At 47.0% G+C, this 24,882-nt stretch overlaps 1 long non-coding RNA gene across 4 annotated transcripts; it reads left to right on the forward strand.

Moving 5' to 3' along the window:
• The first annotated feature begins 514 nt into the window (after nt 1–514).
• On the forward strand, nt 515–17,787 carry LOC135174360 (uncharacterized). 4 transcript variants are annotated; one of them, XR_010301857.1, is made up of 4 exons: nt 515–617; nt 1,181–1,325; nt 15,025–15,088; nt 17,244–17,787. It is a non-coding gene; the product is annotated as an uncharacterized LOC135174360 (long non-coding RNA). The 4 variants fall into 4 exon arrangements; XR_010301856.1 differs by lacking the exon at nt 15,025–15,088; XR_010301859.1 differs by lacking the exon at nt 15,025–15,088 and having other exon boundaries at nt 541–617; nt 1,163–1,325.
• The last annotated feature ends 7,095 nt before the right edge of the window (nt 17,788–24,882 follow it).

Below are 24,882 nucleotides of genomic sequence, written 5' to 3' on the forward strand. Positions count from 1 at the left end.
AGCAGGACAAGGCAGGCTGTGGTTGGCAGTGGCAGAGCTGCTCTGCAGGCTGCAGAGGCAGCAGCAGCAAGCCCCAGGCTGGACTCCAGGGGCTTTGTGTGTGCAAAGTGGAGCTGAAGCTGCTGTGTTTGCTGCCAGCTTCTGCCTCAGCTCCTCCACCTTGGCCTGGAAGCTTTTGCTGTACTGGCTCTAGGGGGAGGCTCCAGCCCCGTCCCCTCCTGCAGCTGCTGTGGTGCCTGAGTGGCCCTGCCCTGCCCAGTGTGCCTGGCTCAGCCAGGCCCCATCAGAGCCCAAATGCTGCAGACCCCAGAACTCCCCAGCCCCAGTGGATTCCAGTCCCAGACACAGGTCCCAAAGGCTCCGGACCTCAGCCCTAAGGGATCCCAGGCCCAACCCCACAGACCCTCCCGTGCCCGGCCCAGCGCTCCCCCCACACCTCCAGCGCCGAGCGCAGGGGACGCAGGTGTGGCCAGGAAGCGCCGCCCACAGCTGGCAGCGACAGCAAATCGGTGCCGGCGGAAGAGCGGCCCCGCCCCCAAGGCCGAGCGAGGCTCCGCTCATGGGCGGCTCAGCGCCATCTTGTCTGCCTGCTGGGCAGCCGCTGCGGAGCTGTTGTGGTGAGAGCTGCGGGACGGTGAGGGGTGGCGGAGGGAGAGGAGCCGAGACGGGGCTGGGAGTGCTGAGAGTGGCGGGAGCGGGAGCGGGAGGGGCTGAGCGGGTCCCGGCGTGCGCAGTGGAGTGGGAGGTGGCTGAGAGGGTTGGGAAGCGCTGAGGGCGGCGGGAGCGGATCCGGGAGGGGTTGAGGGTACCCGGGAGCGCTGCGGGCGGCGGGAGCAGAGCCGAGGTGCGGTTGAATGGTTCGGGGAGGGCTGATTGGAGCGGGAGTGAGGCCGTGGTGGGCGCGGCGGGAGTCGGCGCTGTCTTGGCAGGGCTGTGGGGCGGGGGCAGGGCTGGGTCACAGCTCCTGAGAATCTCTCCCCAGGGAGGTTTTTAAAAGAGTTTCTAGGAGATTTTGATGAACTGTGGAGAGTTTTTCAGAGGTTTTCAGGAGCTGGGAAGAGATTTTGATGATTTTTGTTCAGTTGAGAAGCCAAAAACTCATCAAAGTCTCTGCCGAGCTCTTGTGGAGAGGTTTTGCAGCCTCCTGAGGGGATTTGAGCAGATGTTTGTGCGGCTGTAGGCACCTTCAAGAGCTCCAAGCAGCTGTTGAGGATTTTCCAGGCAGTTTTCAGCCTTTGGAGGCATTTTTGAAGGCTGCTGAGCACTGACAGAAGCCAGACCCTGACTGAGAGCCTTGCAGAAGGAGTTTACAGGAGCTTGGCAAGGTCTGGAATTGTTTTCTTTTTAAGAGAGATTTTAATTTTTTTTTGTTACTTCTGAAGCTATTTTTAATATTTTCAGGCCTTTTAAAATGTTTTATTTTTTAAGTTATTTTCATAATTTTGAGGCCTTTTTTTTTAATATTTTAAATTTTGTATTCCATCTGATGCTTTTTAAAAAACATTTTTGTTACTTTCAAGCCTTTTTAATTATTTTTTGAAGATATTTTAAATATTTCAATGCACTTTTAATGATTTTTTTAAAGCTATTTTGACCAATTTCAGGCTCTTAAAAATGCCTTTTAAAGCTATTTTTGTCCTTTTTGTGAATTTAATAATTTTTGAAAATATTTTGATTGTGTGATTTTTACAAAGAAATTTGAGTGCCATAAAATTCCTTAATTAAAAAGCCTTGGAAGATTTTAAAGCGTTTTTATGTGGTTTAACAAAGTTCAGTTTTTAAGGGGGTTCAAGAGTTTTAAAGAGATACTGATAGCTTCTGGGGCAGATTCAAACCTTTTTGAGTGTGTTTGAGGTGTCAAACATCAACATGCCTTGAGAGTCACTAAAATCTCTTCAGCATTACTTTCTGTGATTTGTTGAGAGTTAAGAGATTTTAATTAAATTTCAAGAATTGTGGATCAGCTCTGAAGGGATTTGTTGACTTTTGAGGTAGTTTTTAGGTAGTTTGAGAAACTTCTGCGAGGTTTGAAAGGTTTGTGATGGGGTCTTAGAGGCCTTTAAAAGATTTAAATAGTTGATTATTTTTGTTGCAACTTTAAGCCTATTTCAGCCTTTCTCAATGGTGTGGAAAACTTAAGGACACCCAGAAAGTTATTAAAGTCTCTACAGAAAGAGTTGGAAGAGTTGCAAAAAAGTTTTAATAACTTTTGCAGAGTTACCTAAGCTATTTTGGTGATTTTTTTTTTCAGGCATGTTTGAAGAGTTTGGCAAATGCAGAATTCAAGAAAGTCTCTCCAATGCTGTTCAGAGTTGAATACATCTTTAAATGTATTTAGGAACTTGGAGGACTTTTGAAACTCTCTTAATGAGGTTTTTGGGCCCTTTAGGAGTCTGGACAGCAGCTAAAGTTAAGCTCTTTGCTGCCTTTCACTGCCCCCCACTGTTCCTTCCTGGCTCCTTTGCTGTTGCTCATCTTGAACTTTGCGGTTTACCCATTTTGGATATGTTCCTGGAATGGCTTGGGTTGGAAGGGACCTTAAATCTCATCCAGTTCCAACCCCTGCCATGGGCAGTGTTGTGGTTTTTAAGAGAGAACTGACAGAAATTAAGCTCTCAAATGAAATTGGATGAAAAATACAGAGTTATATTTGGACAGAGATACAGAGAAAGACAACAAAGCAATTGCCACATCCCTGGCAAACCCCCTTGAATTTTCTCCCAACCCAGAAAAAACCCTAAATCTACACTCCCCAATGCTCCAATCCTGCCCCCCACAATGCCTCTGCCATCCGAGAGGCCTAAACAAGCCCCTGGAGGCCCCAAAACAGGCCTACTGCTTACTTGTTCTTCCCAATAAAGTGGTTCTCACCAGACACAGGGCCCGACGAGGAGAAAAGGAGGACGAGCTGACCTTGTTGTGAGTTTATAAAGAGATAGCAGAATTATGGGATTGAATAACAATATTCTAGTCCCCAGAAGATTTTTTTACCTGGGACAGGCAGGGACACCTCCCACCAGCCCAGGTTACTCAAGGCCTCATCTGCCTGGCCTTGCACACCTCCAGGGAGGGGAATTCACAGCCTCCTTGGGCAGCCTGCTCCAGTGTCTCCCCACCCTTGCTTTGGGGAATTTCTTCCTAGTCTCTGGTCTGGGTCTTCTCCCAGCTTCAATCCATTCCCCCTTATCCTATCACTACAAGCCCCTGTCCAAACTCCTCCCTAGCTTTCTTGCCAGCCCTTTCAGGTGCTTTTCTTCCAGGTGAAGCTGCTTTTGATAAATTTGTTATGGTTTCAAAGCTGGGATGTCTGAAACCATTGAGTGCAGTCTTCCTGGACCCAGACAGTCCAGGAGGTCAGCTAGAAAGTGTCATCTGTGTTATTTCATTCACATAATCCTGCATCCACTGCTGTTATGAACTGGCTGCACTCTCAGTTTTGCCTTTTTCTTCTCCCTTACTCTCCCTTCATGGTATGGACCTCATCTCTGCTATGTGTAGGAGGTTTGCAGCCTGACTTGCATGAACTAATTTTTTCCTGCATCATTCAGATTTGGTATTGGGGAAGTAGAGAGGTATGGTGGGGAAGGGGAATGGAGACCTGGGATTTGGCCTGATTTTGAGGGAGATTTTGGAAAATGTTGGCCTAAGAAGGCTTTTGGAGAATGGTGGTGGGGGTGGACTATGGATGGAAAGCTTTGTCCTGAGAGATCTTTTGGAGAATGGTGGCCAAGACAGACTATGGAATTGTGTGTTTCAGCTGCTGTTGTACTTGTGATGGTTTGGGAGTTACCTGCCCCCCCACACTTATGAAATCACCCAGAGTAGACTCAGCCAGCTGGAAGTTAAGGAGTAAAGCTATATTTACAGCTTGGCACAATTTACAAGCATATATATACAGTTGCATACAGTATTTAAAGTGGTACAGAAACGTAGCACTCCTTCCAGAAATCAAGACTGTCAGGAGGCTCCTGACCCAAACCTCCTCCCCGCTCTTTCCCTCTCTTCAGAAACAACCAGGTCAGTCCCCATGTATTTCACATGACAAATCTGGAGAGATCTGAGATGAGATGTCAAAAAGACCAGGAGGTTAGAGCAAAAAAATGTTAGGTCGGGTTAAAGAGTTAAGACAGAGGCAACCACGCACACAGACCAGCAGAGAGAAGGAACAGAAGTGAGAACTGAGAAGTGTCTCATCTGTACTTAGACTATTTGCATTTCTCAGCAGATGAATGAATGATACAGGTTACTCTTGGAGTTTTTTCCTTCTCACAGTTAAGGATTTAATTTCTTGAAGAAAAAATATTCAAGTTAGGCTCAAACCAGCGCAGTAGTATTCTGTGCAGTTACTCATAACAGTTTGCATTGCCAATCCTTTCCAGCCTGGTGTGGAGAGTTTCACTGCACTGAGAGGGGTTGAGGAGCCTCTGTCTGCCCTTAAAGGCAGAACACCTAAAAGGGCTTAGCTTTTCTCCAACTGATGGAACAGGAATCCATAGCAATAAAAACTGTCATCTCCCTTGGACTGCAGCCATAGAATTGTTTGGGTTTTTTTTCTGTGTGAACCATCAGGGTTCTGGAGCTTGCTGCTGTTTGAGTTGATAGACTCAGAATAGTTTGAATTGGGAAAAGCCTTTAAGATTCTAGAGTGCAGCTGATGTGTTCAGCACTGCCTGGTGAGCACTGAGCCATGGCCCTCAGCATCACAGCTGCAGAGTTCTCGAACACCTCCAGAGTTAGGGACTCCAGCACTGCCCTGGGCAGGCTCTTTCAGGGCTTGATCCTGCAGTTTGTGTCAGGTGCAAGACTTGCACAGATTGCATCAAGTTGGAAGGGACCCTCAGAGGTCATCTTGTCCACCCTGTGACAGTGAGCAGGGACAGCAGTCTCAGCACGATGTCACGCTGGCCACACAGGCCAATCGCATGCAGACATCCAGGGTCTGGTCCTGGAAACTCACGGCAGTGGAGTTTAGCAGGCAAGCAATAAGGCAGTGTGCAATAGCAGCAGGGCTGGGCACAGCAGAGAGAGCAGGCAAAGGGCAGGGAAGCAAAAGCAGGTTGTTCACCTGCATATCTCCTTTTGTCAATGTGGGCCGTGATTAATTGCCCGTTGGACACAAGGATAGCCAATCAAGATGGCAGTTAGCCAAACCATACCATATTAGGCAAAGCCACAGGCTCTCTTTTCCCTAATTTGGGAAAAGCACAGGCCTTGCACTAGGCAGGCACAAGCTAAGTGTATGTACCTTACACCACATGACCCTGGGTAGGCCAGACTCAGTGGCTCCAAGTCCTTTTGTGTCCGTTTCCGTGCTTGCCTCTCTGGTGGAGAAGAAAAACATGCCTAGGCAAGGCAGGACATGTGCAAGCCTATTTAGGGCCTATGAGGCCTACCACAACAAGGGGGGATGGTCCTGGGCATTGGGACAACAAAGAGCTGCTGAAAGCTGCTCAGGGGTCTCAGATGATCCCCTCTGCTCTAATGGTAATCTCTGGTGTTGGACAGAGCTTTGTCATTGAAGTCTACTCTGGTTGTGTACATCAGTGCTGGGCTGAGGCTGTCCACAGGAAGATGCCAAATCCTCATCCATCTTTTTCTGGGTGTTGTGTGTCCTGTGTTTGATCCTAGAATCATAAAGTGGTTTGGCTGGGAGGGGACCCTAGTTCTGGACAGGGACAGCTTCCACTAGCACAAGCTGCTCTTCAGGTCTGCCCAGAACCACCTTCAGGCTGAACAGCCCCAACTCCATCAGCCTGCTCTTTCAGGAGAGGTCCTCCAGCCTTCTGCTCAGGATCTGTCTGAACAGATACACCTCATCTATCTGAACAGGAACACCTCAGCTTTGTGCTGTGCAGAGCCAGGCTGCTGCTGATGCATTCCATGGATGTGGTTTTGCTTTTTCTGCCAGTAAGGTGTAGTTCTTGCACAGCTCAGATGTTTTTCTCCAGACATGTGCTTGTCAACTTCATGGCTGTCAAATCTTTTGGCCTGGTGAGACTGCTGTGCAAGCAGGAGTGGAGTACTTGGTGCAGCCAGGCACTCTGTGGTGCCTTCAAGTCAGATGTCTGTGGAGACAGCTGTGGCTGTCTGCAACTGTCTTCAGGGCAGAGCCTGCTTGGCTGTCTAGAAGCAGGCAGCACAGACAAAGTTCAGAGTAAGCCTCCTGACACCAAGTGTTGTTTCCCCTACTGAACAAGCTCCTTTTCCGGTTTTTGCCTTTGGCTTACTGTGGATGAAGGCCTTGAAGCTGAACCATGTGGTTTGGTCTGCTCCATTTGGGGTCAGAAGTTAGGGGTTTGCAGCTGTGTTCAGTCATTGTTGTTCTGGTGTCCAAAGTTGTGTTTTAAGAATGTTGCTGTGAGTTGACAAGCCAAACCTTGCAGACTTGCCTGGATTCAGCTCTGGGGCTTTGGCTCCAAGGACATTGAGGTGCTGGAGCATGTCCAAAGCAGAGCAGCTCAGCTGGTGCAGGGCTTATAGAATGCCTCAAGACTGGACTGAATAGATTCTTGCAGTGGTCTGAGTTGGAAGGGACTTTAAAGACCATCCTGCTCCAACTCTCTGCCATGGGCAGGGACACCTCCCTCCAGCCCAGATTGCTCAAGGTCTCATTCAGCCTGGCCTTGGATACCACCATGGAGGGGACATCCACAGCCTCCCTAGGCAAGCCTGTTCCAGTGTCTCCCCAGCCTCTCTGTGACAGATTTCTTCCTAGTGCCCTGTCTAAATGTACTCTGCTTTAATTTAAAACCATATCCTGAGTTTTAACCTCCCCTCTTCCAGCTCAGAACCTGCCCTCTCATCCCCTCAAGTAATTTGTGTTCTCTTCTGTCGTGCTGTGTCCCTCTTGCTCCATGATAGTCTGATGTTCGTTTCATTCATTGCCACAAGTGATGAAGCAGTCATGTCCCTGGGGTTAGGGGAAGCTCTCTACTTCTATGTATTTGTTTCAGTAAGGGAAGCTTTTTGAGCTGCAGGGTTTAGATTAAAACTCTTAATTAGCTTCTCTCTTATTAGGGCTTGTATGCAAACCCCTACTTGTCTGCAAGGGGAATGAAACTCCACTGGAGCTATGGTGTGCTTCAGGCAAATATGTCACTGCAGTGGCCTGCAAGGAAGTTCTTTGGTAACCATGAGCTGGACATTCAGATCTTGGCTCTTCAAAGAGTTTGTGCCTGCAGTAGTGGCCACTTGGGATTAGTCTCACATGGATAAACTCAACAGCTTAACAAGTGGAGTGAAACAAATGTGTCACTTGAAATCATAGATTTGCTTGTGTGGGAAATGGTCTCTGGGCTCATCTGGCACCACCATAGCCATTAAAGCATGTCCCCAAGTGCCATGGCCACCTGGGGATGCCTCCAGCTCTCTGGACAGTCTATTGTGATGCTTGAGTGGAGGAGCTGATCCTGCTCTTGTCAGTTGCCTTTCTCCAGAGATCTGTGAGCTGTTGCTGCAACCAACCTTAGTGCAGAAGCTGCAGAACAGTGCTGTGTGCCACCAAAAGAAGCAAAGTCTTGTGGGAAGTAGCTTTATGTAGGCAGAGCAGAAAATGTCTGACTTAGCTAAGTCAGAATGCTCAGAGAGTCAGAGTGCTTTGGGTTGGAGGGGACCTTGAAGATCATCCAGTGCCAAACCCCTGCTATGGGCAGGGACACCTTCCACCAGCCCAGGTTGCTGAAAGCATCATCCAACCTGGCCTTGGACACCTCCAGGGAGGGTGCATCTACAGCCTCCCTGGGCAGCCTGTTTCAGTGTCTCCCCACCCTTGCTGTCAAGAATCTCTTTCTGCTGATGGTCTCTGGTTTTCATGGCTGGGTAATCTCTTGGCCCTGAGGGTCAGCCACAGCTGACTTCTGACAGGAGACTCCCAACTCAGATGGCAGCTGTTGGCAGGAGGAATATTACCCTATGTTAGGTGCTTTGAGCTGTGTTTGGGGGTTCAGAGCTGCCTTAGGAGTAGACTTGACCTCTTGTGATGTGTACCAATGGCAGTTCTGTTGTAAGCCCCTGAGTGCCTGCTGCTTTGCACAGAATTTCTGGTAGCTTTGTACTGTGATTTGGCAAGGAAGTGAAGGACACAAATACCTGCTCCTCAGCACTGAACAGGTCCAGCTGGTGTATAGGGTTAACACTCCTGGGGGAGTAACCCTGAACCTGACCCTAGGGGTCTTGGCCCCTCCCCAGGGGTGGGCCACACTCCAGGTGATGGTTAGCCCACTCCCCCCCACTTCCTGTGGTATAAAAGACAGGAGCTTTCCTGCTTCTGGGTCTTTTTCTCTCTCTCACTGAGACAGGAACCTCAGTGGTAGAATTCTCACCTGCCATGCAGGAAACTCAGGTTCGAATCCCGACCAATGCACCTAAGAAGGGGAGCCAAGTGAGAGAGAGAGAGAGAAAAAGACCCAGAAGCAGGAAAGCTCCTGTCTTTTATACCACAGGAAGTGGGGGGGAGTGGGCTAACCATCACCTGGAGTGTGGCCCACCCCTGGGGAGGGGCCAAGACCCCTAGGGTCAGGTTCAGGGTTACTCCCCCAGGAGTGTTAACCCTATACAGCTGGTTGCTATGGTCACTGCATAATAGAGTCCTAGAGTGATAGGGGCTGGAAAGGAGCTCTGGAGATGAAGTTACTTAGCCAACTGCTCTGTGCTGGGTTTCAATGCCAACGATATTAAATATTCTACCATTGCACTCTCCCCAGAACCACAAACCAAGCAACCCTCTAATTTCCTGCTGGTTTTGATGAGAGGGGAAGATGTCAATCAGGAATGGCTCCATGTGGAAGCCTGTCTACCGTGACAGGATTGCAGCATACCAAGAGAAGACTGACTTCAATTACTCTGATACTAACTGGAAAGGCCACACAGCCAAGCATAAACAGTCTAAAAGGTTCCTGCAGTGCACTGAGGACAGCCTTCTCCTGCAGGTTGTTGAAGAACCAACAAGGAGAAGTGTGATACTGGACCTCGTATTAGCAAACAATAAAAGACTGGTTGTAGATGTTGTGGTTAGGGTTACCTTGGCTGTAGTGACCATTGCTTTTTAGAGTTCAGTATCACTAGAGAAAGCAGCAGGGTGATAAATTTCAACCCTGGACTTTAAGAGGACTAACTATGCCCTCTTCAAAACTCTATTTAGAAGTATCCAGTGGAATAGGGCTTTAGAAGGAAGGGAGGCCCAAGAGAGCTGGTTAATATTCAAACATTATCCCCTCCAGGCTCAAGAAAAATTTATTCCCTTGAACAAACAAAGCAGGGGAGACAGAAGACCTGCATGCATAAACAGGGAGCTCTTGGGGAAAACTCAAAAAGAAAAAGGTTTACATTATGTAGAAAAAAGATCATTTGAGAGAATTATAAAAATATTGCCAGAGAATGTAGAGAAGCCACAGGAAAGATGTTAAGGAGGGGTTTGAATCTGGGTTAGAAGTGAATTGGAATGAGGCAAATATGAAAATTCTCAAATAGTTTATTAAATATATAAAGAAAATTTCCCAAACTTACTTGAAATTGCTAAAGACAGATTCTGTTATGTGGCTGGTAAAACTATTTTTGCAGAATATACAGCCAGATAAAATCTAAATGATTTATTGAAGTTTTCTAAAACCTTTCCTAACTGGAGAGTTTTGCAGCACAAACTGCCACATAAAGGTTAAACATAAAGTGTCACAAACTTCAGAAAAGAGACTTTATTCACTGGTTAGAGTCTCAATATTTGTAATACAAAAGTATATGTAGAAGCATAAATGAGAAAAATAGAGTCCCAGCCACGTGGTGATGATGCTGGGGGCTTTGCTGCTTGTGTAATTCAAGCAGGTTGTCTGAGAAGATCCATGGATGTGAGGCAAATCCTCCGTGGCTCTCAGGAGGCCATTGGAGTGGTCAGCCACCTGGGTGATGCAGGGTCCAGGTTTGCGGGCTGGAGCAGCCCGATTGGGTGCTGTATATAGCAAAGGAGTCAGCCCTCGAGCTGGGGGTGAGTCAGCAGGTCCCAGGGGCACAACTTATTGCTGGGTCGTTGCCTAGGCTCAGCCAGAGTCAAACGGACTCAGACTCTGCTGAGGTCAGGCAGGCAGCTGTATCTCAGTGTGGGGCAAGCTGTTTTGGTCCCTCAGCTCAGTGTGGGAGACAAGCAGGGTCAGGTCTTCCCTTCGTGAGGGAGGCAAGTCCACAGCTACATGGTGCAAGGCACACAATGCAGACACGTAGTGGACAAAACAAAGGCAGCAGCAGCAAACAAACAAGTTTGCTAGGTTGTTAAGCATTTTGACAAGTGTCTTTGACCATTAGCAACAGATGAAAGCACCCTAGAACCAATCCTAAGTTATTTCACCAAAAAAGGGAGATGCACATGCCCAGCATCCCTGACCTGTGTTTACCAAAGAGAAAGCAAGCTGCAAAACAAGGCCAAATATGGTGTCTGTGGTGGACTGAGGGGTGCCAAGGCTTTTGTCTACTTTCCTGTGCTTCTTCCACCTGGGAAGAAACAGGGCAGGGGGGGAAGCAGGGTATTCAGGTAGATGTTTAGGACGTGCCTTGGATATGTATTCTAGATACAGTTTGGGCCTTCCACCACAAATCCAGGCCCTTGCTATTGGGCAAATACCATATCAGTAAAATTTATCCCCATGTAGTTGTTTTAGCTTACACAAATACAGTCACTCTACATGTAACCATCGTGAACGTTGCATTATACAAACTGTATATAAACATTATACATAACCATGTTCTAAAACAGAGATGAGGTAGAGCAAACAGCATCTGAGTCCACCTCCTGACTGTAAGATGGTTTTGTTGTAGATCTGATCTCCATCTGTGGATAGAGGAGTACCCCTTTCTGGAATTCCTGTAGGGAGACCGAAGTATGTGAAGACATGGTTTAAACAGTCAGAAATCTGGGGTTATCTACCATGCACGTATACGGAGTGTGCTCCCATTTGTCTATGTGGCCTCCCAGGCATGTAACCCTCTTAGCTTAGCTAGGGTCATAGGCATGATTCCAGTTGAAGGCAAATTTACTATAACTGGTTGAGCCACTTACAGTCATGTCAGTGAGTGCAGAGATTTGTGTTTTGGCCCATCTGGCATGTGGTTAGTATCCCACACTGGTTCAGTAGGACAGAATGTCTTAATTTTGGGACTGCCATAGTTTTCCCACCTGTTGTTCACAGTGAAAACTGCGTGAGGTAGACATTCATCCCAGTTGCCTTTTAAGACATTGGCATGTTTCATAATAAGGCCATTTGTCCTTGATACAATACTATTAGCCTGGGGGGTAACATGGAGTATGAAATATCCATTTAACTCACCTCCAGCCCAGTCTTGCACTGACATTGTGGTGATGTGTGATCTGTTGTCACTCTGGATACACTCAGGCATTGGTAGAATGCTGAACCATTGTTTCAGAGCCTTGATGGTTTGAGCTCCTGTGGCAGTACTGGTGGCTGTGGCCATCACTAAACCTGAAACCACTTCCACCCTTACTATTACGTACCTTTTCCTGTGTGTCTGAAAGGACCAACATAATCAGTTTTCTATGTATTCCGTAGTGTTTTGTATTGTCTGATATGTTGGACTGGAGCCAAATGAGGATGATTAGCTGTGAGCCTAATTCAGTGCTGCAGACAGGCTGAGATAGCTGTCTCACAGGTTGCCATGGAAACTGGCCATTCTCTCGATCTACATTTGTAATAGAGGTCTAATTTTCCTGAATGACCTCTTTTGATATGTAACCACTTGGCTAATCATTGCCAGTCATTTTTCTCATCACTAACCAGACTGATTTTTGCCAGGTAATCCACCTTTTCATTCCAGATTGAGCAGGTGTTTGCTTTTTGGAATGCCCTTTTACCCAGCCCACTTTAAGGAGTCTGGATTGGCTTATTTCCAATAATCATAGAATAGAATCATAGAATCAGCCAGGTTGGAAGAGACCTACAAGATCATCCAGGCCAACCTATCCCCAGCCCTATCCAGTCAACTAAACCATGGCACTAAGTGCCCCATGCAGTCTTTTCTTGAACACCTCCAGGGATGGCAACTCCACCACCTCCCTGGGCAGCCCATTCCAATGCCAATCACTCTCTCTGCCAACAACTTCCTCGTAACATTCAGCCTATACTTCCCCCAGTATAACTTGAGACTGTGTCCCCTTGTTCTGTTGCTGGTTGCCTGGGAGAAGAGACCAACCCCACCTGGCTACAGCCTCCCTTCAGGTAGTTTTCACTTGTCCTACTAATAATATATAAAAGCTGAAGTTCACAGAAATGTCCATATAAACACATATTTTCACTTGTCCTATTAATAATATATAAAGGCTGAAGATCATAGAAATGTCCATACAAACATGTAATATTTTCACTTGTCCTATTTTATTCCTGAGCCATACCAACCAACTCCTTCTCACACATTCTGATGTGCTATTAACAACATTTAAAATGAACCATTTCTTTATCCAGGCATAAAACCATAACAAACTGATTTATACAAAGTGTTGAAATTGGACACGCTGTTTTAACAGAATTTACCAACTGCCTCCCAAATCAATTAACAGCTCCTCCCAAATCAATTAATAGCTCCACAAGACATTTTTCCTGTAGCACTGAATGAACATCTGTATCTAGAGTATGAATACAGTTTTAAAGACACAAAGACTTCAGGGAATTACTTCGGCTATAAAGTGAAGTCAACATCCTCTAACCTAAAGTTCCACACACTGATTTTAACAAGTTTACATTGTTTAAGGAAACACTGAGACAAAACTTTGTACTTTTGTTCAGTGACCACTTCAGATATATTGGTTATGGCTAGGCAGACAAGCTCTTATTTAAACTGAATCTGCAGAAATTCTCACTGCCACAGTGGTAAAAATAGTAAGTAAAGTTTATCACGTGTTTAAGACAGGAAAAAAAAAGTTGGGGTAGTTCTATTATTTTGGGAGATGTTTTGTATAGTCTTTGCCAGTCAGTTGCCCTCCACAATTCAGTGTTTGAAACCTTCCACTTATTTGCTTCCCACTGGCAAATCCACTCAGTGGCACCTTTGAATGTGGAATAGGAGTCAGTATATATGGTTTCTGCCCCATTTTCTGCTGCCAGCATGAAAGCATGTAGTTCTCCCATTTGCACACTGCCATCACCCTCCTTAGTGATAGTTTTGCCCATGCCGATCACCAGGGCTGCAGCTTTATAATGCCATTTTGATCCCACCCTATGAGAGGATGCATCTGTGAACCATACTCCCTTTTTATCAGAGTCTGTGGTCACCTCAGGAGCTACCTGAATCCGAGATGGCTTGTAAGGCTGGTATAGCAGTGATTTGTCTAAACGTGGGCTGCTGTAACTTGGACAGCTTCCTGGGCCTTTCTCTTAAAGGCATGAGCTATATAATCCCTTCCACATAGGTGTGCCACTTTCTCACAGTGGCCTTCTGGGCAGTTTCTTCTGGTGGAGGAGATTATTTGATGATCACTCTCAGCAGAGGAAAAGGAACTTGCACTATAATATCTTGATGTGATGGTTTGGGCTCTTACCTGCCCCCCCACACTTTTGAATTTGCCCCAGCTAACTCAGACAGCCTCTGGGAATATAAATGAAGCTATTTATTTTACAGCAGCAAATATACAAGCAGCTATTCACAGTATATACAGTTATATACAGAAATATACAAAGGATAAACAATACAGAAGCACAACTCCCCTCCCAGAAACCTGAGGGGCTCTCAAACCACCCCAACACCTCCCCCGGCCCTCTCAACCTTACCCCAGTTCTCAGGAAGAAGAGAGGTGCAGCCAAGAGGTTAGGGAGCAAGGTTAGTGGGAGCAAGGTGAATGAGATGTGACCAGGTCTGAAGGCAAAGGCAGAAGTGAAAGACAAAATGGAGAAAGTTTTCTACTTCTTCCCAGAGCTCTCAGCGAGACTGTGAGAGAAGTTGACATCAATTGTTTTCATTTCACTGCCCGTTATCTAGTTCTTTTACCAAGACATTCTAGCTTGCTTCAAACTAGCACACTTGAGTAGTGCAAAGCTTTTCTGCTTTGACAGCTTGGAGTAGAGAGAGGAGTCCCTTTTCCCATTCAGAGTACCTCTTTTTGGTCTCTTTGAAGGCCGTTGAATGAGAAAAGGGGAGGTCCTTTAGGGCCTCTGGGTCCCCTTTGGAATATCCCACAGTGTGAGGCAGGTTCTGAAAAGCCCTATTCAGCCCTTAGGGCATCTTGTGGGTGCAAAGGTCCCAGTTTCTGATAAGCCTTTAATTCATCTTTAAGGACTTTTAGGCTTTCAGTATGTTTTGAGGTCCAGTCCCAGACTTTGTGCTTTTTAAGCAAGTCATAGAGGGGATGGGTGATTACGGAGAAGCCTGGAATATGCTTCATCCAGTAACCCCAGGTACCCAGTAGCTGTTGCAGCTCTTTGTTGCTGGGTGTTTGGCCCTTTTCAGTGGCTTCCAGAGCATCCTCTGGCACTGCAGCTGCTATCCACTAGTATCCAAGGAATTTGATTTCTTGGCTTAGGCCTTGACACATAGCGTGTGGGAGATTTAGCCCTTGGTTGGTTAACAATTCCCAGGCTACTGAGCCCACCTGTTCTTTGTCATTTCTCCCCACTAAAATGTCATTGATGCAGTGGTAGATAGTAACATCTTTTGGAACCTGGACTGTGTTTAGCAGTGCTGCCAGAGTGTTGTGTGCTATAGTAGCACTATGCTTGTAGCCCTGGGGGAGACCATTACAAGTGTATTGGATACCTTGTCAGATGAAGGTGAACTGTGCTTTGTCCTCCTCCCTCAGCAGTACTATGTGAAGAACATGTCCTTGACATCCATGGCAGCCATCCAGGTGTGGGATGCTGCTTGAATGGCCGTCACTGTGGAAGTTAGACTTGGAACTGCAGCAGTGAGAGGAAGTGTGTTACTGTTACGTTTTCTATAATCTATTGTGAGTCTCCACCGTCCAGCTGGCTTGTGAACTGGCCAGACAGGTGAACTGTATGGGGAGTGAGTCCTTGTGATAACCTGTCTTTTTTCCAGGTCAGCAGTCACCTCTGTAATGCCTTGTCTGGCTGCTGCTGGTAATGGGTACTGTGCAACACAGGTAACATTTGATTTTGGCAATGGGGGAGCAGTTTGCAAAGTGCAGACTTGAGCAAGTTTTATTTCCTTTGTCCTCATCCCATAAGAACTAAAGCTCCATAGTATGCCATCAGGAAAATGCCACCTCTTACAGGCCAGGACATCAAATCCTAGGATATTTTCTGGATAAGAACTTCAGGCACCTTCCACTGTGGTGCTTTGTTTGTTACCTGGAAGCCACATCTGTGTTTTGACCAGGTGGCAGGCAGTCCTGTGACACCTCTTTATCCTGTTCCTTGATGACAGGATTCTCAGGCACTTGGAAGTTGCAAGTTCAACACAGTGATCTGTGCACCTGTATCTATAAGAAGTTTTATGGCAGCCCTATCTGGTCCTGTAGGAATCATAATAAAAGGTTCTGGGTTATCAGACCATTGGCAAGCACTTATCACAGTATCACCAAGGTTGGAAGAGACCTCACAGATCATCAAGTCCAACCCTTTACCACAGAGCTGAAGGCTAGACCATGGAACCAAGTGCCACGTCCAACCTTGCCTTGAACTGCCCCAGGGACGACGACTCCACCACCTCCCCAGGCAGCCCATTCCAGTAGCCAACGACTCAGTGAAGAACTTTCTCCTCACCTCGAGCCTAAATTTCCCCTGGCACAGCCTGAGGCTGTGTCCTCTCGTTCTGGTGCTGGCCACCTGAGAGAAGAGAGCAACCTCCCCCTGGCTACAACCACCCTTCAGGTAGTTGTAGACAGCAATAAGGTCACCCCTGAGCCTCCTTTTCTCCAGGCTAAACAATCCCAGCTCCCTCAGCCTCTCCTCGTAGGGCTTGTGCTCGAGGCCTCTCCCCAGCCTCGTCGCCCTTCTCTGGACATGCTCAAGCATCTCAGTGTCCTCCCTAAACTAATGAAACGATGAATGAGGCCTGGAGCACTCACTGCTGTGTTTAGTTTTATGGCTTGTTCTTGGAACTCTGCTGGCCAGGAACAAAAGGGTTATCTGCTTTATTTGGTGAAGCAGCTTTAGGACTCTTGCTGCAATATTTTTTTCTTGTTTTTACCATAGCTGCTACTGTGGCTGTGGTCCTTGTCCTCTTCCCAGTTACCACTTTTTCTTAGGTGAGACTTCACTTAGCTTTTCAGGAAGTATTGGGGCATCCCCTTAATTCTTCAGATAGTCCTACTCTAAGTCCCTCTCTGTACCATCCTCCAATTGGCAAGTCATCACATTTAATACCATATCACGCATGATGCCTGTGGTTGAAATCTCACCTCCTGGGTTTCCCAGTGCGACAGCAGTTTAGTTCTGGGCTGCTGTTTGGGCTTGCAGAAGATTCTGTGGGGGATGCTTTAGTGTGGCACACTTCTGTTTTTTTACCACAAATTGCCATTTGGCTGCCTTTGGATCCCATGTAACATTTCTCATGGGAAGGCTTTGGTGAGGGTACCAGGTTAGAATAGCCCAGGTCCCAGCCCTTCTATTAACAGTTCCTTCCAGGTCATGCGGTGCAGCGTGGAATCCTCTTTGGAATTATTTACCTTAATTGCCTGTTCTGTATGCTCATTTTTGGCATCACATATGCCTGTAAGAGCTGCTGGCAGACCCTGAACTAAAAGCTATAAAATTTCAGCGGGTCTATAGGAGCATCCAGGAGAGATGGGTACACTCCACAATTGTACATGGCTTGTACACAGGCAAGTTTTTTGATTGCAGCCATCAGTTCAGCTGAATTAGTTATCTGAACTTCTGTAGGCTCTTTTGCATCTGTCGGATCCAGAGATCCTGCCCAGTAGTAAATTTGCAAAGTTAGGGAAAAATCTCCATCTGGACCTGCACCTAGAAATACTTCTGGTCCCCAGGCACAACAGTTCGCTTTCTCAAGGCTTAAGATAACCATATCCCCACTCAATTCCCAAACACAATGAAGTCTGTTACTGTCTTGTCAGGCTCACGTGTAAATGTTTCCTGCAGCTCACACAGCTTTGCCTCATCGTACAGCCACACACATGTGGTAGTTGCTCTGCGGCCATGGCAATTCTCTGTATATTCACATTTGAAGATAGGATGCACACAGAGGGGCTTTCCCTTTACAGAGTCTTCCTTCAAGCTGTAGAACTTCAGTCTGGAGAATTCCTTTCTGACCTGAATTGTGTGGCTTTTTTCCAGGGTTTCCCCCTTCTGATGGTGCTGGAGTGAGTTCGAGTAAGGTGCCATTCCGGGAATGCCTGAGTCCAAGAGTCTCCTTTGCATCTGAGTCTGAAGGAATTCCTTGGGCAACAGTGGCATGAACATACTTAATGGCTTTTCTACCAGTGCTAGTTCAAAGTCTTTGGACGCACAGTCCCTTACTTTAAAGTTTTTCTCCCTCAATTGTGGTTCTGGTAGATCATGAAATGAAGAAGATACAAGAGATTGGGCTTCAGACAGTCTTTCCCCACCCCCACACACCTCTTCAGAGATACACAATTTTAAATTATCAGGAAGGACTGTAGCAGGATCAGAATCTGATTCTTCTGAAGCTTTTATGGAGACCTTCAGCTTTATTTGCTCCTTCAAGGCAGCAACAGTTTCTTTAATTTGCAGCACAAATCATGTAACTTCTGATTTTGTGCCTCTGCTTTTTCTAATCCTCTTTTCAAGCTGTTGTTTTTTTCCTTCAGACTCTCTATAGTGTCTCTCATTGCATTAAATTCACTCTGTGCACAAATTATGCAAGATGCCAGCATAGTAGCTTTATTTTTGTCTGTCTGTTGATAATGTGGTTGAGTTATGCACAGATTCAGTCAATTTCTCAAGAATTTCATCCAGATTAGTCAAATTTTCCACAGCCCATTTTATATCTGAGGCTTTAATCACATATTCCATTCTGCAAAAAAGTCCACTTACTGCATATCATTGCTCATTTTTCTGTGCCATATGTGAAGGAGGGGTTTGAATCTGGGTTAGAAGTGAATTGTAATGAGGCCGATATAAAAATTCTCAAATAGTTTACTAAATATATAAAGAAAATTTCCCTGAACTTATTTACAGTTAACACACAGAGATCTATTATGTGATTGGTAAAACTATTTTTTGCAGAATGTATCTATACAGACAGAGTAAATTTAAGTAAATTTAGGAAGATTTTAGAAAATTGAAACAATTGGAGAGTCTTGCAGCACAATCTGCCACTTAAAGGTTAAACAAAGTGTCACAAACTTCAGAAAAGACAGTTACTCACTGGTTAGAGTCTCAATATTTGTAATCCAAAAGTATATGCAGAAGCATAAATGAGAAAAATATACTCCCTTCCACATGGTGATGATGCAGCAGGGCTTAGCTGCTTGTGTAGCTCAGATTGAGCAGGTTGTCTGAGAAGATCCATGGACTTGAGGAAAACCCTCCATTGCTCTCAGGCGGTCATCAGAGTGGTCAGCCACCTGAACGAAGCAGGATCCAGGGTTTTGGGCTGGAGCAGTCCGACTGGGTGCTGCGTATAGCAAAGGGGTCAGCCCTGAGGCTGGAGCAGTGGCCAGCAGGTCCCAGTGTTGAAACTCATTGCTGGGATGTCACCTAGGCTGTTGCCTAGACTTGGCCAGAGTCAGACAGACTCAGACTCTGCTGAGGTCAGGCAGGCAGCTGTATCTCAGTGTGGGGCAAGCTGTTTTGGTCCCTCAGCTCAGTGTGGGAGACAAGCAGGGTCAGGTCTTCCCTTCGTGAGGGAGGCAAGTCCACAGCTACATGGTGCAAGGCACATAATGCAGACACGTAGTGGACAAAACAAAGGCAGCAGCAGCAAACAAACAAGTTTGCTAGGTTGTTAAGCATTTTGACAAGTGTCTGACCAATAGCAACAGATAAAAGCACCCTAGAACCAATCCTAAGTTATTTCACCAAAAAAGGGAGATGCACATGCCCAGCATCCCTGACCTGTGTTTACCAAAGAGAAAGCAAGCTGCAAAACAAGGCCAAATATGGTGTCTGTGGTGGACTGAGGGGTGCCAAGGCTTTTGTCTACTTTCCTGTGCTTCTTCCACCTGGGAAGAAAGGGGGAGGGGATGGATGACAAGGTGAGTGTTCAGGTAGTTGTTCAGGTGTATTCTAGATATAATTTTCACCTTCCACCACAAAAAGGCTAAGGCTCTCTTGGAGCTGAGTCTTGCCAGGGAGGTGAAAGAAAACAAGATCTTTTTCAAGTCCATCAACAACAAAAGGCAGATCAAGGGAAAAGTGAGTCCACTACTGAGTGATACGGGAGATTTGGTAACCAAAGATACAGAGATGGCAGAGTTGCTGAATGCTAAGCCCAGCCCTCAGGAACCTTGGTCTCTGGAAGCAATGGAGCAGAACTGGAGAGAAGAGGACGCTCCACTAGTCAGCCAGGACTGGGTTAGAGATCACTTGTGCCAACTGAAGACAAAGAAATCCATGGGCCTCAATGGGTTGCATCCATGAGTGCTGAGAGGACTGCTGATGTTGTTGCTGAGCCTCTTTCCATGATTTTCGAAGTGCCATGGGGAACAGGAAAGGCGTCTGAGGACTGGAAGAAAGCCAATGGCATGCCATTCTTCAAGGAAGGAGGACCCAAGCAACTCCAGACCAGTCAGCCTCACCTGGAAAGGTGATGGAGCAGCTCATTCTGGAGGCCATCTCTAACCACATGGAAGATGGTTATCAGGTGAAGCCAGTGTGGATTTACCAAGGGGAGGTTTTGCTTGACTAACCTGATAGTCTTCTATGATACCATGACCAAATGGGTAGATGAACGTAGAGCTGTGGATGTCACCTACCTTGACTTCAGCAGGGATTTTCATGTTGTCTCCCACAACATCCTCATCGAACAGTTCAGGAGATGTGGCACAGAGGGTTGGTCTGTGAGGTGGATTGAAAACTGCTCCACAACAGAGTTCAGAGGGTTGTCATCAATGGCACCAAATCAAGTTGGAGGCTTGTGAGCAGTTCTGTTCCCCAGGGATCAGTACTGGGTTCAGTTTTGTTCAATATCAATGATCTGGATGAGGGCATTGAGTGTACCTTGATGTTCCCTGATGACAGAATACTGGGGGGCGTGGCTGATACCCTTCAGGCTGAGCTGCCACCCAATGAGATGTGGACAGGCTGAGAGCTGGGTGAAGGCAAACCACATGAAGTTTAGCAAGGACAATTGCAGAGCCCTACATCTGGGGAGGAATAACAACAGACACCAGTACAGGTTGGGACTGCCCCACTGGAAAGCAGATCCATGGAAAAAGACCTTGGAGTGCTGGTGGGCAGCAGGTTCTGCATGGGCCAGCAACTTGCCCTTGTGGCCAGTAGTGTCAAGAGGATCCTAGGGTGCATCAGGAAAATTGTGGCCAGCAGGTACAGGGAGGTTCTTCTGTTCCTCTTCTTTGCCCTGGTGAAACCACACCACTGTGTCCAGTTTTGGGCTCCCCAGTTCAAGAGAGACAGGCACCTGCTGGAAAGAGTCCAGTGGAGAGCCATGAAGATGACTGGGGAACCTGAGCATCTCCCTACAAAGAGAGACTGAGAGACCTGGGCCTGTTTAGTTTGGAGAAGAGAAGGCTGAGAGGAGGTATGTACCATTTTGGGCCACGAGGTTACCTGGTAATGGTGGACAGAGATGTCTCCTACCCCTTTCCAGGAGTAAGAATGAGGATACTGCACAGTGATTTAGAGAAGAAACTCTATTTACAAAGGCATATATACACAAGACAATCAGGTAGAGTAAGTATAAAATCCACTGGGCCCAAACTGACCTAGAATCCTCCACCCCTTCCACCCTCAGGTGGCCTAAGGGTAAGCCAAAACTGCACCCCCAAGCTGAGCCTGCAAGACCTCAATGGCTCGATTTGCTGCCTGCCAACTCCCCCATGAACCATGAGATAAGAACATGTGCTGGTTTTGGAGAGGAGAAGTGGAAGCAAGAAAGTCAGGGAAGAGAAGGGGGAGAGATAAGTCAGGTACTGTCTTAATCTATAATACTGGAAAAGGAATAGAATAGCAGTATTACAATATCCTGAGATGAGTAGGTCCATCCCCCTGGGCTGGGCCTCTGTCCCTATGGTTTTATTTAAGGGGACCTAGGATCCCTCAAACTAACACATTATCCACATGTACAAATATCTGAGGGTGGGTGTCAAGTGGGAGGTTGGACTTGATGATCTCTGGAGGTCCCTTCCAACCACTAAAGTTCTGTGGTTCTGTGAATACATTCCTGGAATGGTCTGGGTTGGAAGGGACCTTAAAGATCCTCCTGTTCCAATCCCTCTGCTATTGACAGAGACACCTACCACTCTCACCAGCCCAGGTTGCTCAAGGTCTTATGCAAACCGGCCTTGAACAGCTCCATGAAAAAGGCATCCACAGCCTGTCACGGAAGGTAGTTTGGGAGGTTGTGGGGAAAATATGCGATGGCTCACTTGTGGATTTCAAGTGATTTATTGCTCAAACACGGAGATCCCCTCCCGAACTAAATTCCCCACGTGAATTCTTTTGATCTGAGGTTGTAGAATAACATTTCAGAAAATAGCAAGTAAAGGAGAGTCTGTGATTTTCTTAGAGTTCTTTTGAGTCTTTAAAGTTATTCAGTCTTTAGGTGAGGAGTTCTTTCTTTGGTTTACTCACTATTCAGTGGTTCAGATTAGCAGGATTCGAAGTTTGGGCGGTGTTCTTTTGTTCGTCAGGATCGGGCCCAAGCGGGTTTCGGGCCTCTGCGGGCCCCTCGTCGGGCAGGGCCGATCAGGAGTGAGAGGTCACCGGGGCAGGAGCGAGGCAGACAGGCAGGCTAGTGAGCGAGCAGGTACCCCGATCCAGGCCAGCACACCGTTTTTATAATGTTCAGAAGAGGTAACCCTCCAGCCCAGGCTACTTTACGTTATTCTTACAGATTGGCACAAAGTTATAATCAATCCATACAATTGGAGAATTTTTACCAAAACAATTTCTAAGACCACCCCAAGCTCGGCCCACACCAGGTGGTCAGCCTGCCTGGGAAGCAAAGTCGAATATTTCAAAACCATGGCCAATGTTTACCTTTTATCTGCACTAGGGAGGCATTTCTCATGGGACTGATGGATTGTGTTGGTTTTGCGATGCTCCTGGCATTAATGTGAGACACTATAACTTTCACAACAGGGAGGCCTGCTAAGGGCTTCTGCTACTCTCCATGACACAGCCTCCCTGGGCAGTCTGTTCCAGTGTCTCTGCACTCTCACTTCCAACAGTCTCTGATGATGATCTCTGGTTTTCATGGCTGGGTGGTCTCTTGGCCCTGAGGTTTTGGGAACTGGCTGAAAAATGGGGGGCACGAGCCCCTAGAAGCTTGTACAATCAAGCCTTGGATGTAAGGTCTGAGTATTGGAACTGCAGTAAACCACAGCGCTGTGTGTGAAGAAGCTCAAAGGAATTTGTCCTTGAGCCTTCTGATAAGCAACTTCTGTGGGACTGTGTCCAGATTGGGAGGGAAGTAGGGAGGATTATGCAAATTCCAATATCTAGGTGCGCTAAACGCTATAGCAGTAACTGCAAGTAGGGAGGATTGTGCATATTCCAATATTTGGATGCACCAAATGCTAGTGAACAGTACCACGTTGTGTGCTGCATGCGCTCACTTTTCTCACCCTAACTGAAATGTGCTTTGTAACTTGAAGCCTGATGCTCTTAATAAACAAGCAGATTGCTTGGATAGCATAGCTCACATTGAGTCGTCTCCTTGCTTTCCCATTCCCATCCGCACTGAGGGTCAGCCACAGCCGAACTGACTTCTGGCAGGAGGCTTCCGGTTCAGATGGAAGTATTGGCAGGAGGAATACTACCCTACTTGAAGTAGGCCCTTTGAGCTGCAGCTGAGAGTTCAGAGCTGCCTTAGGAGACTTGAGCTCTTGTGATGTGTACCAATGGTAGTTATGTTCTAAGCACCTGTTCCTATCATCCAATCTCAATCTGCTCTGCTCTAGTTTACAGCCATTGCCCTCATCCTGTCCTTGCAGGCCTTTGCACAAAGTCTCTGCAGCTTTCATATAGCCGCTTCAGGCACTGCCAGGCTGATATTGGGTCTTCCTAGAGCTTTCTCTTCTCCAGGCTAAACACTCCTGGCTCCCTCAGCCTGTCCTCATAGCAGAGCTGCTCCAATCCCTTTAATCATTTTCATGGCCCTATTCTGGACCCTCTCCATCGGGTCCGTGTCCTTGCTGTGTTGAGGGCTTCAGACCTGGACACAGCACTGCAGGTGAGGTCTCAGCAGAGCACAGTGGCAGAATCTTTTCTCTCCATTTAGTTTTGGTGCAGCCAAGGCTGCTGTTGGCCTTTTGGGCTGCAGGCTCATGCTGCTTGCTCATGTCCAGCTTCTTGTCCACCAGCAGCCCAAAGTCCTTTTCCTCAGGCCTGCTTTCTGTCAGCTCCTCCCCCAGCCTGTGCTGATGGTGAGGCTTGTTCCAAACCAGGTGCAGAACCCTGCACTTGCTCTTGTTGAGCCTCAGGAGGTTCACCTGGGCCAGCTCTGCAGCTTGCCCACTTGATCTCCTCCAGCTTGTTCTCCAGGGTGTTCGCTGTGCTCTCATGCAGGGCTGTGCTGGGTGCATAAATCAGCCCTGGGGGCCCTCAGAGGACACAAAGTGAGTGCAGATGGAGCAATGGATGGAGGGATGGAGGGTCAAGTATTTAGGGGGTGGGAGGGCTTAGTTCAGCAGCTGTGTGGCTCTGGCTGGCTTCTACCTACAATGATGGTGGCAACAATTGACCCTGGAAGCACAAACACTCAAACCCTGCCTGGGTTAGGACAGTCCTCTGACACCTTCTGACATCCAACACAACCCAAGCAGGCCTTTAGGGGTCCTACTCACACACCCCTCCACATAATCCATGGCAGGAATCACCTGAGCTCTCACTGCCTCTCTCCCCCTTTGTCATCTCCTGTGAGAGAAGGCTGCAGGGTCCCTCCCCACCGCTCATCTGTAACCCTTCCCCCTTGACTTGTTGCTGGCTCTTCCAGCCCTCCAGCTCATCCTGGCCTTTAGTCTTAGGGACCTTCCATTCTTGTGCTCCTGCTCTCAGCCCAGTTCTTTAGTTGCTTCCTCAGCCACAACATTTTTCATTCCACCCTTCCAACCACAGCAGAGGTGGGGGACACAGGGCCATGGGACAACAAAGACACCAGGGACATGGATAATCTGGGAATGAGGGAAGGGCCTGGGAATGATCAGGCAGGAATTAAGTTTTGTCCCTTGAGAAAGGGCACAGGATCAAGGTCCAGCTGAAAACTCTATATGCAGGAAATGCCAGTTTGGCAGCATTTCAGCAGATGAAAGGAGTGAATTCTCCTGCACCTCTGCATGTGTCAGCTCGTAGATTACCAACAGACGATGGGCACTGTGCCCTCACAGCAAACCTCATTTTCTCTTGGGAATTTGGAATGGCAGCTCCAGGAGAACTGCTGTTGTGGAGGGGAAAATTAATTGACACGAGCTTATATTCTATAAAAAGATATAATTTATTAATTTCAATATTCTGAACTTTCACCACCCCTGACCACTGAATTGTAATATTTGTTCTTACACGGTTATGGACGACATTCTAGGAATAACATCAAACAGTAACTTGTTAATAACTAGCAAACATTCAAACTATAAACAGAGAGAGGAATTTCCCTGTGGGCAAATGCCACTTGAGGTCAATATGCTGCTTGCCCAGTAGATGGCCCCAAGCTCTTTCAGCTCTATGGCAGAAGGTAATAGAAAATTGCAAAGGCATTAAAGCATTTACTCACAAATTCTTATTATCAGTCACTCTCCAGGGCTACGTCACAGCCTATACAAGTGTCCAAACT

Source organism: Pogoniulus pusillus, unplaced genomic scaffold (genome assembly GCF_015220805.1).
Source record: "Pogoniulus pusillus isolate bPogPus1 unplaced genomic scaffold, bPogPus1.pri scaffold_62_arrow_ctg1, whole genome shotgun sequence".
NCBI classification, from domain to species: Eukaryota; Metazoa; Chordata; class Aves; order Piciformes; family Lybiidae; genus Pogoniulus; species Pogoniulus pusillus.